The sequence below is a fragment of the Sminthopsis crassicaudata genome, chromosome 3, assembly GCF_048593235.1.
Source record: "Sminthopsis crassicaudata isolate SCR6 chromosome 3, ASM4859323v1, whole genome shotgun sequence".
Classification (NCBI taxonomy): Eukaryota; Metazoa; Chordata; class Mammalia; order Dasyuromorphia; family Dasyuridae; genus Sminthopsis; species Sminthopsis crassicaudata.
In genome coordinates this window covers 194,064,167-194,077,644 of record NC_133619.1, presented here as the reverse complement: position 1 = coordinate 194,077,644, position 13,478 = coordinate 194,064,167, and the positions used below count along the sequence as shown (strand labels likewise).

The following is a 13,478-nucleotide window of genomic DNA, read 5'->3' as shown; positions in this document are numbered from 1 at the left end:
TTGATACAACAGTGCTACTACTATTGGGCTTATATCTCAAAGAGATATTAAAGAAATGAAAGGTCCTCATATGTGCCAAAATGTTTGTTGCAGCCCTTTTTGTAGTGGCTAGAAACTGGAAAATGAATGGATGCCCATCAATTGGAGAATGGTTGGGTAAATTGAGGTACATGAATGTTATGGAATATTATTGTTTTGTAAGAAATGACCAACAGGATGAATATAGAGAGGCTTGGAAAGATTTATTTGAACTGATGCTGAGTGAAATGAGCAGAATAAGGAAGTCATTATATACTTCAACAACAATATTGTATGAGGATGTATTCTGATGGAAGTGTATATATTCGACAAAGAGATCTAATTCAGTTCCAACTGATCAATGATGGATAGAATCAGCTACACCTAGAGAAGGAACACTGGGAAATGAATGTGAACTGTTTGCATTTTTGTTTTTCTTCCCAAGTTATTTTTCCCTTCTGAAGCCAATTCTTCCTGAGCACAAGAGAACTGTTCAGTTCAGAACACATATCTTGTATCTAGGATATAATATAACATATTTAACATCTATAAGGCTACCTGCCATCTATGGAAGGGGGTGGAGGAAGGGAAGGGAAAAGTTGGAACAGAAGTGAGTGCAAGGGATAATGTAAAAAATTACCCATACATATGTACTGTCAATAAAAAGTTATAATAATTTAAAAAAAGAAAAGAAAAAAAGAACATTTATAAAAAGTTAAAAAAGAAATAATCCACAAGTTTAGTAAAGTTTCAGGATACAAAATAAATCCACAAAAATCCTCAGTATTTTTATATATCACTAACCAAATCCAACAGCAAGAGATACAAAGAAAAATTTCATTTAAAATAACTGTCGATAATATAAAATATTTGGAATCTATCTGTCAAAGGAAAGTCAGAGACTATATGAGCAAAACTACAAAGCACTTTCCAAACAAATAAAGTCAGACCTAAAGAATTGAAAAAATATTAAGGACTCTTGGATAAATGGAAGATGACAATACTACCAAAACTAATCTATTTATTTAGTTCTATACCAATCAGACTCCCTAGAAACTTATTTTAGTGACTAAGAAAAAATAACAACAAAATTCATATGGAAGAACAAAAGGTCAAGACTTTCAAGGCAACTAATGAAAAAAAACAACAACAATCAAATGAAAGTGGCCTAGCTGTACCTGATCAAAAACCATATCATACAGCAGTAATCACCACAACCATTTGGTATTGGCTTAGAAATAGACTAGATGATGAGTGGAATAGATTAGGTTCACAGGACAAAATAGTCAATAACTATAACAATCTAGTGTTTTACAAACCTAAAGACCCCAGCTTTTGGGATAAGAATTTACTGTTTGAAAAACCTCTGGGGAAAATGGAAATTAGTATGGCAGAAACTAAGCATGGATGCACACCAAGATAAGGTCAAAATGAGTTCATGTTCTAGGCATAAAGAACGAGATTGTAAATAAATTAGAACATAAGATTGTTTACGTCTAAGCTCTGTGGAGGAGAAAGGTTTTTGTGACCAAAGATTATTGATGACAAAATAGAAAATTTTGAGTATATCCAGTTAAAAAGTTTTTGTACAAGCAAAACTAATGCAGACACAATTAGAAGGGAAGCAATAAACTAGGAAAACATTTTTTTACAGTCAAAGGTTCTGATAAAGACCTCATTTCCAAAATATATAGAGAACTGACTCTAATTTATAACAAATTAAGCCATTATATAAATTGATAAATGGTCAAAGGATATGAATAAAAATTTTTCAGATGAAGAAATTGAAACTAGTTCTAGTTATATGAAAAAGGTGCTCCAAATCATTATTGGTCAGAGAAATGCAAATTAAGGCAACTCTGAGATACCACTACACACTTCTGAGATTGCCTAGGATGACAGGAAAAGATAATGATGAATGTCGGAGGGGATGTGTGGAATTGTGAATGCATCCAACCATACTGGAGAGCAATTTGGAACTATGTTCAAAATATTATCAAATTGTGAATGCTCTTTGATCCAGAAGTGTTCCTATTGGGTTTATATCCTAGGAAGGGACCTGTATATGCAAAAATGTTTGTGGCAGACCTTTTTGGAGTGGCTAGAAATGGAAATTGAATGGATGTCCATCAATTGGAGAATGGCTGAATAAATTGTGATATATTAACATTATGGAATATTACTGTTCTATAAGAAATGACCAGCAGGATGATTTCAGAGAGGCCTGCAAAGACTTACATGAACTGATGCTAAGTGAAATGAGCAGAATCAAGAGATCATTATACATGGCAACAACAATATTATATGATAATTTCTAATGGACATGGCTCTCTTTAACATTGAGATAATTCAAACTAGCTTCACTTGTTTAGTAATGAAGAGAACCAACTATATCCAGCAAAAGAACTATGGGAAATGAGTGAGGCCCAAAAAATAGCGTTTCCACCGTGTTATTGTCTACTTGCATTTTTGTTTTCCTTCTCAGGTGATTTTTATCTTCTTTCTAAATCCGGTTTTTCTTGTGCAGCAAGATAACTGTATAAATAAATATATATATATATATATATATATATATATATATATATATATATATATACTGTATTTAACATATACTTTAACATATTTAAAATGTATTGGACTACCTGCACTCTAGGGGAGGAGGTGGGGGGGAAAAAGGGGAAAAGTTGGAACAGAAGTTTTGCAAGGATTAGTACAGAAAAATTTCATGCATATATCTTGTAAATAACGAGGTATAATAAAAGAATAAAAAAGAAGAAAAAAATGTGGAAAAGTACTACGTTAAGCTAGATACAAATGTTTAAAATGACATCAAGCTATCCCCAAAGAGTTTTTATTATATTTGTTGTCAAAACATGAGTCCACATAAGTAAATAAAATGATCTATTTAATTTCCAAAAGAAAAGTCTCAATTTGCCCAAGATATGGAAATAAGAGATAACATCTTTTATACTATGACCTCACAGAGCTATTGAGAAAGAAGTATGAATTTCTTATTTAAAAGGTAATTTATTTATAAATCTATTATTCCTACTAGCTTTGTTATCCAAGGAAAGTTTTCTAGCCTCTATGTGCTTTGAGTAATTCCCTAAAAAAAATTAAGACATAAATGGACCTGGTAGCAGTAGTTATCACAACAGGAGTTCCTTTGCCATCAACAAAATCATATTTTTATTCAAAAATCTATCATTCACAACTCTTACTCATCATTTTAATTAATATATAGAGGAAACATGCTAGACTAGGCAAAGTTGACTTCAAAACCAGGAAGGCCTAAGTTTTGACACATAATGGCTATTTGACTTCAAGGTTTTGACACATAATGGCTATTGACTTCAAACAAATTACTTAACCTCTCAGTGTTCTAGGCAGGTCTCTTAACATTGTAAGTTACTGAAAAGGTACCTATATGCATTAGTAAAGAAAGTTTCTTCATCTCTGAGTCAATTCTTTGTCTCTAAATCAATTTACCTTTTCCCCAAATTTTGATGACCATTACAAATTTAATTAATTTAATTTAATTAATACAATCAAGCTCACATTTGTTTTATCTACATAAGAGATATCAAACCAGAGTGGAAGCATTGACTAACTGAGATAACAATTAATTTGGAATATTTAACAAAATAAAATGGTCTTATATTGTTAATGTGATTTTATATCAATAATCAAGTCAACATGTAACATCATTTAGTTGTCTTATTTCTATTTGAGTCTGACACCATTGATCTACCTGATAGTTAATATTGAAGTAATTAGAACTTTACACCTTGTTGGACACATTTTGTTTTCTGTTTCGTTTTGTTTTGTTTTGGGTTTTTGGGATAATTCCCTATTCTGTTGATTGGCATCAAAATACATGAGCTATTCTGTATGAATTCAAGTAGTTTATCAGTTTTCTTCAAGTGTGTTTTTAAAATAAAAATAACTAAAATATAACAAATTGTGTCTCTTATGTGAACAACTTAAAACTGAATGTAGCCATTTATATAACAAGATTAAGTTGTAACAGATAAATTAAATGCTGCACTTAGAAACACGAATCATTGCTAGCACACTATATGTGAGATTAGAGCAAGGATATGAACAAGAATCCTACAATTTGAGAAAGCAATGATATTTTTGTTTTGTTTTTAGCACAAATCAGGGATTACAAATCAAAGATCCTTTGAAATATTTGAATAATTATGTATGTGTCTACATTCAAAAATGGATTTTTATTTCAAAGAAATAATAGGCTCATGAGATTTTAGAAACTTAAACACCACCAAGAACTTTTTGACACTTTCAGGATATTTTCTAGGAAAATAACCTTCAATCTAATCCAGTTTAATAAGGTTAAAAAGGTTTAATAAGAAAAAAACATGTAAGAAAACTGGGCATAAAATCATGGTCTCCCAGGTGACTGGATTATATGGTATCCCCCAGGACACCAAGATCATCATTAAAAACTTGATTTGATTATTAAAATGTTAGACTTTAATACTGTTTTTCATCAGCCATAAAGTATTTGCCCCCTATGAATTGATCAGTAGGACATATGTGGATTTTCTATAAAATTGGTTCAAGAATAATAGTTCAAAGATAATGTGTTTTAGACTTCTCTTATAGCTTAAAATGATGTCTTGTACTAAAATATAATTGTACTTCTGACCAGAATAGAAACAAAATAAGATCACCCCGTAGACCTTGGCTAAAGTTTCCAATCTAGGGATAACATTTTGCTAAGTATTTGGATTCTAAAACCAATATTTCCAAAAATAAGATTAAAAAGATGATGTGTTTCATCTCCTTTCAAGGAAAATATTTAACACTTAAAAGAAAGAAAAAATATTTTAGTCAAAAGCAGGCCAGTAAAAGATGTTTCCATTATAGTACAGAAATGTTTCTTATGCTCTTTCAAGTTATCTTCAGGCAACCAGTACCAGAAATGGAAATAATTTATTTTCTATTGACAATGTTACTGTTAAATCATTTATATACCACCTTTCCTCCAAAGAGCTCATTACATGATTTATAAAGCATTATAGTGAGGTTGGCAAGGACTGAACTGTCAGGTTCTTTCCTTGTTCCTCTTAGTATATTGCACCCTCAATATCTAGCATGCTTATGCATATAATTCTAGTCTTTCTCATGGAGAATTTGTAATGCCACTACCACATAAATATTTCTTTTGTGAAAACATTTAATTCATTTCCCAGAGTCTTTCTAGCTTATCTTATAATTTACATATTACTAGTATGATACTTTCCAAATAACTAACAGTGTGTATTCCTTTAATTACTTTTTAATTTTGGCATAAAAACTAGTATACAAACAGACATAACATTATCAGAATATGAAAATATAATTTGAAACTAATTTTATCTTTTCCTTTTATTTACTGTGTCATAGCAACCTAACATCCAACAATAATTTGTTACATTTAAGGTAAAAAGGAAAAAGAAAAAAAAAGAATAATATTTTTTATTTTCTTTTCAAAGCATGAATATTATGATCATTTACCTAAGTGTGCATGTTGTAGCATTCTTCATCTACATGTTTTACAGATCACATCAAATTAATTTGAAAATTATTAATAGAGAAGTCAAATGAGCATCATGTGAATTATATTTTCTAAGTCTGTTCTTTCTATGGCAATTGTAAAATCTGCAATGGGTGGAACATTTATTCCCTTGCAGCTGCATCTGACTTTTTGGCAGGCCCAAGAAGCAACTGTGCTGGCAGCTTAGAATGGCATCTGGGTCTGTCATTTGATTAGGCTGCTGACTGACCTTCTAGATTGTCTATAAACAATTTTACTTTGATTTGCCCCAGAATTTAACTGTTTGTACTCTTTTGGTTTGAGAACCTTATGTAGCTCTCTACCAGGTAGTCCCCAAGTCTAAAAATCTCAGTGAAATTCAGTTGTTTAAAATTTAAAATGCATTTTTCCATTGAAATAGGTTTTTTTGTTTTAATGGTCAGGTTCCCAAGTCAGTCCACAAGATTCTATGTAAATCAAATTATCAGAATAGAAGTATGTAACAATATGATACCTAAACACAATGTTTAACAATGAATTAGAGTAATAACTTATTATTTAGGAGCCCAGAAGCATGTTATTGAGCCTTCCTTCTAGAATTGACCTTTCCACTTTCCATTCCAAGATTTAAAAAGGATGTCTCTTATCCTAAATGATCCCTTTTTAAAATTTAACTTAGATTCCACAAGGGAAATTATTATCAGTGTTGAAGACAAAGAGTCTGCAAAAGAAATAATATTTTAGAAAATTCTTTTTGCAATAATCCATATTTTATAAAATTCTTTGTGAAATAATCATTATTTTAGAAAAATTCACATATTTATTACCATATTCCAATGTCTTTCCGGAGCAATTGTTCAACCCTCATCACATCCTTTGTAAAAGCAGTAATTGTATCATCTCTATGCTCAAAAATTTTCAGACTCCCTATTATTTATGAATTAAAATCTGAAACTCAACACTGTAGCATTCAAAACTCTCAACAACATGGCATTAGCACCTGCCATAGACTCTACATTCCAAATCAATGTTTTTGTCCCTCTACATGATTTACTTTCCTAGTTTAGCAACTTTATTTATATTATTCTTTCATCCTGGATAATTCTCCTTTTCCCTCTCTTTTTGTCTATCAAATTCCTTTTTTGTTTTTTAAAGCTCAATCCAAATATCATCTTTTTAGAACTCTTCTCTAATTCTTCCTGATCCATACTTTAGAATGCATTTTTCCACCTTAGAATTTACTTTTTTTAATTTTTCTGTAAATAGGCAAAGACTACTATAGTAGTATATAGAGAACTGATAATATAGCCAGGAAGACAAGAATTCAAATTTTGTTTGTGATATTACTAGCTGTGTGATCATAGATGGATCTACCACTCTTAAGGATACAAATTATCCTGAAAACATTTTTTTTTTTTTAAATAATATATACATCCATATAAATACACCATAGCTATGTTGTATATCTGTTCTAGATTGGAAGTTCTGAGAGTAGACACTATTTCCAATAAGCTTCATATATACTCCCAAGATTGAGCAAAGTGTTCCACCTATATTATACACGTAATAAGAGCTTATTATTGAAATCAAGACTTAATTTAGTGAATTTAATTTGTTCTAAAGACAAACATTGCAATGACAATATAAAATAACTTCTACACCTCCAAATAATTTTATTTTTATAACCCTTTTACTCAACATGCATGTTTGTGATGTGTGTGTGTGTGTGTGTGTGTGTGTGTGTGTGTGTGTGTGTGCGTGTGTGTGTGGATAGAACACTGAACTCCATCAGGGGAAAGGAGTGAAAATCCTATTTCAATTACTTAATAACTGTAATCACAGGCAAATCACTTATCTGGATTTCCTCTTCTGTAAAATGGGAATAAAATTTAACTAAGATAAACAAATTATTTAAATATATTGCAAAATTTAAATCATTATCTAGATGTAAAGTATTGTTGTTACTACATGTTACTTATTTAACCTCATTCAAGTCATATTCATCTATTGGCATATTATCTGTTAAGTTTGTGGCATGACTCCATCTAGTAATATCTGACAATATTTTAGTTCCTATCCTATAGAAATTATAAAAATATAATTTACTTAGCAATTCAATGATACTTGGTATTTTTCTGATACCACCAAATTTTATTTACCATTTGGAAATCCCGGAAAATGTCTCATAAATTCAAATCTTTTCAAATGGAGAATTTATATTTACACACACACACACACACACACACACACACACACACACACACACACACACACACATATATATATATATGTGTGTGTGTATTTATGTATATATATATATATATATATATATATATATATATATATATATATATATATATATATATGTGTGTGTGTGTGTGTGTGTATGTATTTTTTAATTTTTTCCACCACTTAATTCTCTCAAAGACATACTTTATAATTTTGATCATTTCTTAATCCATTTCACTACTACTTTTATCCCAATTTTAATGATTTGACTTGTTTTTTTTTCTTTTTTCCTTCTTTTTTTTCCATATGCAACCATTTCAAGAATCCCATAAAATTCAATCCTTCAATATGTGACAGGATGAGAAGATGGAATTCCATCAAGAGAATCTGAAAGGGCATTTGGAGAGGTAGGAAGAGATCCAGGAAATAAAAGGGCATGCAAAGATAATCTATTTGCTGGTATCAATTACCAACAGCCAATGGCTCTGCTACATTGTCTGGGATTTAATCTTCATCAAAAATAAGTGGAGAGAAAAACTCTCTTTTTTTCCAATTCAGTCTTTCCAATAAATAAGATAATGGCCACAAGGCAGAAAGTCCTTAAACAAAATAGAACATTTCTTTTTGGTCTTGAATTTATACTCCCAATCTGAAATGACTTTTGATGATATTCATCATTGTATCACTTCTGATAAGAAAGAAAATTTGCTGGATTATATAGTTTAAGTCATATTTTACTAAATGAATAAATTATGTCCAATCTATTAATAAAGTAAAATAAATTTAAAATATGATTATTAAATCAAAATTTAGATGTCATCTTTTAAGTCTTTTCTGAAGACATCAAAGTCATAATAGTGATCTTGAAATCATTGATTCTAAGATTCCCATTTTACTTCCAACAAAACAATGAATAATATCTCACATTTCTGATTTACTGAAGAATTTCCTCATAGAAATCTTATGAGATAAATAGTTTTGTTACTATTATCTGAATTTAAGACAATATGCTATTTGGTCTTGGTCACACTGCTAATAAGTGCTCATTGTTTTTTAATGAAAAAAAAGATATATGTTTGAATGAATGTATTAATGCATGTGTATATGTACATAAATGCAGGTATATACATAAATGTATGCATATATACATATATAAATATAAATTTATCATTTAACTCAATTCTTTTTTATATCTAATCCAAATTCCTCATGTTACAACTTAATCCTCTTGCATTAATTTATCAGTGATTACCACCTTTCTAAAATTTCCATGTCCTTGACGACTGATTACTTAGTTACTACTTGGTCATTCTTCTTCAGGTGAAAAACATTTCATTTCCCTTATGCAATTTCTCAGAATTAATATGATTTGTTAATTCTAAACATTTTGTTGCATACTCCCAATTCAATTAAAGCCTGACTTTAGTTGGGGGGGGGGGGAAGATCTGAACACAGATATGTAGTAACTCAACTTAGAATACTTGTTTAGACAGTGTTCATTTCTCAGATTAATTTCTTCCTGCTGTAAAATGACATCTTTTGAATCCATTTTAGAGAGTAGTACTGATTCTATGTTCCATAGATAAACAATATGGAAGGTATAGGAAAGACTGTGTGAGTATGTGTTATTTACTAAGATGGAACATGGAAGTATGGATATAGCTAGAAAGAGCAAGGATTCATTAATTTTTTAGATACGTATATAACTAAGATATGTGATATTCTAGGGAGGCATAAGGATGAAATTCCAAGCTTCTAATTTTATACTCAAAATTTCAAATCATCTAAAATTATGCAATGCAATATACTCCCAAACAGATCATAAAATTATTATGGAAATAAAGATTGTGTATTATACTGTCTTAAAATAACCAAATTATCGATTAATTTAACTTAATAATTTGGATATACATATCATTTGGATATATATCATTTCAAAGCAAGGAAAAAAAATGTTTTCTTCATTATTTATGTCTACTTCAAAGATTTAAAGAAACTCTAATTCTAGCTAAGCCTTGATAATGTGACTTAATGTAACTAAATATTTTATTAGACTATCTTACTCTTTTAAAAATAACATAAAATTCTAAATTATCAACGAATAATGGATCTAATGATTTTCAAAAGCTCTCATAATTAGAAAATTTTAATTTGTCTTTGAGAGTAACTGACTTGCAGGTAAATTTATGTACAATTAAAATACAAAGCAAAAAAGGAAATAATCTTAAAATAAATGATATTATATTGAATATCATTAAAAACAATAATGATAACTAAGTCTATGCCTATCAGCTGTGTTAACTCATTATAATTACTCTCATTTGATCCTCACAATAAACTTGAAAGGTGCTACTATAGCCCCCATTTTACAGATCTGGAAACTAAGGTAAGCACAGGTTAAATCATAAAGCTATTTTTTATAAAATTATAATTACAATTATATTGTAATGATATATAAATATATTTATATATTATATTATTAAATATGTAATAATATATAATTATAAATGTTATTATAACATTTTAACTCAGGACTTCCCAATTCCAAGTCTGGTGCTATTTATTTCAAAATGATCTGCTACATTCTTCACTAATCTATATAGAAATTTTACTACTATGGAAAACAACTAGCTTGCATTGTAGTGAAGCCACAGTAGGTGAGATACTCTAATACAAAATCTATTAATAGACAAAGCAATACAAAGAAAAGCTAAAAAAAGCAACTTTAGAACATGGGTAGAGAGTTTTAAAAGTAAAATAAATTACAATTGTAAATCTTCATATCTTTGGTCAGTACAAAATATTTTTTTAATTATGAAAACTTCATAAAAACCAAAACTAGCATACAATTTGGGAATTAGATATGTGAAAGTGCATTCTGATTTAATGTACTTCTTAAAAAAAGCAATTTGAGGATCAAGAACAGTAAGAAAGAATTCAACTAAGACACAAAGATGAAAGAACAGCACCACCTAGTTCCTTAGTTTCCAGACCCATTACTGGCTTCCTTTGTTAACTGAATTAATTCTATTGAAAAGTTTTACAAATTTACACATATGTACATAGAGACATATGTATATGTATGTATATATATGTGATTGATTTATAATTATTTAAATTTAAATTATCTACACAAATCAATATTTATATAGGTGAAGACAATTCACCTATATATTTGTGTTGGTTTTTCTTCGTTTTGTTTTCAAACAAAAAATGGGGGGAAACAATTCACACAAACTAAGGTTTTAGAACTTCATGGTGTATTACAAGTTGATAACTAGAAAGAAGCTTCCATTTTGGTAGCAAATATAAATGCTATACACAACTAATGTGATTTTCATATTGACATACACATATGGTCAAAAATGTCATACCATATTTTATAAAAATACACACTGTATGCAATGCATCATTTTAATGCAGATAATTTAGGCCATTTTTTCAGGCATGAAAATACAATAGTTTATCATAGGAATGTTAGATCAAAGTTATGTATGGAACAAAACAAACAGAAGATTTCCTTAAAATATTATGTTGTCAGACTTATGTTTTTTTTTTTTTTTAAATGGAATATGATTTAAAGAGACTTTCATAAAATAGGTTCCCTTAGTTTTTCTTCCCTTCAACAAATAGTTTTTGGTTAACATTTGGTTAATTTTTCTATCATTTTTACCAGAAAGTAGGCTAAGGAGTAATATTTGAACTATACACTAAAGAAATAATGCCAAAAATGTTTAGATTTTAATCAGATGAAATCCATTGTAATGTAGCAAGAAAGGAAGCTTTAATATATATAACAGTACAAGAAGCATTGTTTCTAGATGGGTACTTTAAAAATGTTTTCCCTGAGGCATCAGCAGCTCTTTTAAAATTATTGTCACTGGTAGCATCAGAATTGCTCATGCAGAACTTCAGTTCTAAAATACTTAATATTTTTGCTTGTTACATAGATTCTTCTCCCAGACCTCTTCTCCCCAACATTCTCTCTGCTGACCTGGTCATTTACTGTTCTGGCCCACTGAGCCTGTATGAAATTATGAATCATCCTCTTGAAAAAATGAGGTAGAATACAACGGGCTTGAATATTTCTTGTTCACTTGTCATCTTTGCATTAAAAAAAGCTAGTATTAGAGTGAGAATATATTCAGGATAAAAAGCCAAGAAAAATAAGTTATTTAATCCAGGTTTAAATGAAAAACTTTAAAAGCACAATGAAGTTTACAGCATTGCTTGTCGATATAGTAATGTTGTATTCCTTACAGACATATTTTGTTCCAGTTGGAAAAAGCAAACAGGTACATTTTTTTAACTTAATGATGTGGGGATGGAAGAATAAGATAGGGATTTTTTAAAGAGAGGGTTGTTCTAGAAGAAAATTTGTAATACTTCCAGATTTGCTTTCTAATTTAATCTGAAGTAATTGAAATTCTGATTAAAATCTTGAATTATGCATAGCAATTCCAGAGAATGGGTTTACCATTAAATGTTGCACTGTTGTGTACAAAATCAGTTTTTGCATGTTCTAGTCATTTTGGAGCATAATATGGTTATCAGAGAGCTATTGAAGACAGAAAAACCTGACTTCACATCCTACTCTTTATACATGCAGACTTTGTAACTGAAAAAGTCAGTTGACGGTTATAATTTGAAGATGAAGTTTTATCACCTTTGCCTTTTGCTTGACATTATATGTAGAAGAATCTGAGCCATATTTATGTATTTCAAATCAACTGGATTATTTGCTCTAAAAGGAAATAAGTAGTAGGAAAAAAAGAATGCTACTGTGGATAACTTTTACTATGAATCCAAAAAAATCTTCATTTTGCTCATTAACACCAATCTTATTTTATTATAATACTATTTCATATAATTTTTTGAATGTTAAAAGAAGGTTTGAGTCTACTACTAAGTGTTTATTCACTTAATGAATAAGCCACAAGAAAAAGATTTTAAATAGGAAATATGATTCTGGAGAATTAGTTTTTGATTAATCCAGGTTGGTTGTAGTTGATAACTTGATAAAAAAAAATAAATTAAATTGTGTATTTAAAAGGCTCAGATGTTGAAGCAAGTTAACTTTTATTTCAAAAAATTTTCATAAAATTAATAAAAGGCTAGAACAAGTTCTAAACCATGCTAATCCAAGACTTTGTGATAATCAATGATGATGACCAGAGGGATCAAAAGAGGCAGACATACAGACACACAAACACACACACACACACACACACACACACACACACACAGATTTGACTTTAGTGGTAGTCATTCAGTCCATCAATAAAAAAATTGGAAGCACCGGCTTTGTTCCAGGCACAATGCTAAGAAACCAAAAAAAAAAAAAAAAAAAAAAAAAAAAAAAAAAAAAAAAAAAAAAAAAAGTCCTTGTCTTCAAAGAGATAGAGATATTACAATCTAAAGGGGTTACAATGAAAGTCTTCCTTATGACAATTGTAACTCTTAAATTTTCTCATAGAAAGAGAAAATTATGTAAATTAGGCATCATACTACATTATTCACTTTCTTTCCTCAGTAAAATTTCTTTGTAAAAGTACAAGGCAAGACAGCAAACATGAAACATTATACCCTCTACAAAGCTTGGAGATTTCATGCAAACTTCTAGACAAAAAGACTTCAAATGCTACACTTTCAAAAAATGGCATGACATTACTTTTTCCTGTTTCTGCAA

General features: G+C 29.5%; 1 protein-coding gene and 1 long non-coding RNA gene across 4 annotated transcripts in view; both read right to left on the bottom strand.

Moving 5' to 3' along the window:
• CADM2 (cell adhesion molecule 2) overlaps positions 1-13,478 on the bottom strand; it is a 1,499,715-nt gene that overhangs the window by 1,473,618 nt on the left and 12,619 nt on the right. The window lies entirely within an intron of this gene.
• On the bottom strand, positions 8,034-13,138 carry LOC141560948 (uncharacterized). The gene is made up of 2 exons (XR_012487914.1): positions 8,328-13,138; positions 8,034-8,071 (listed from the first exon to the last, which is right to left on the bottom strand). It is a non-coding gene; the product is annotated as an uncharacterized LOC141560948 (long non-coding RNA).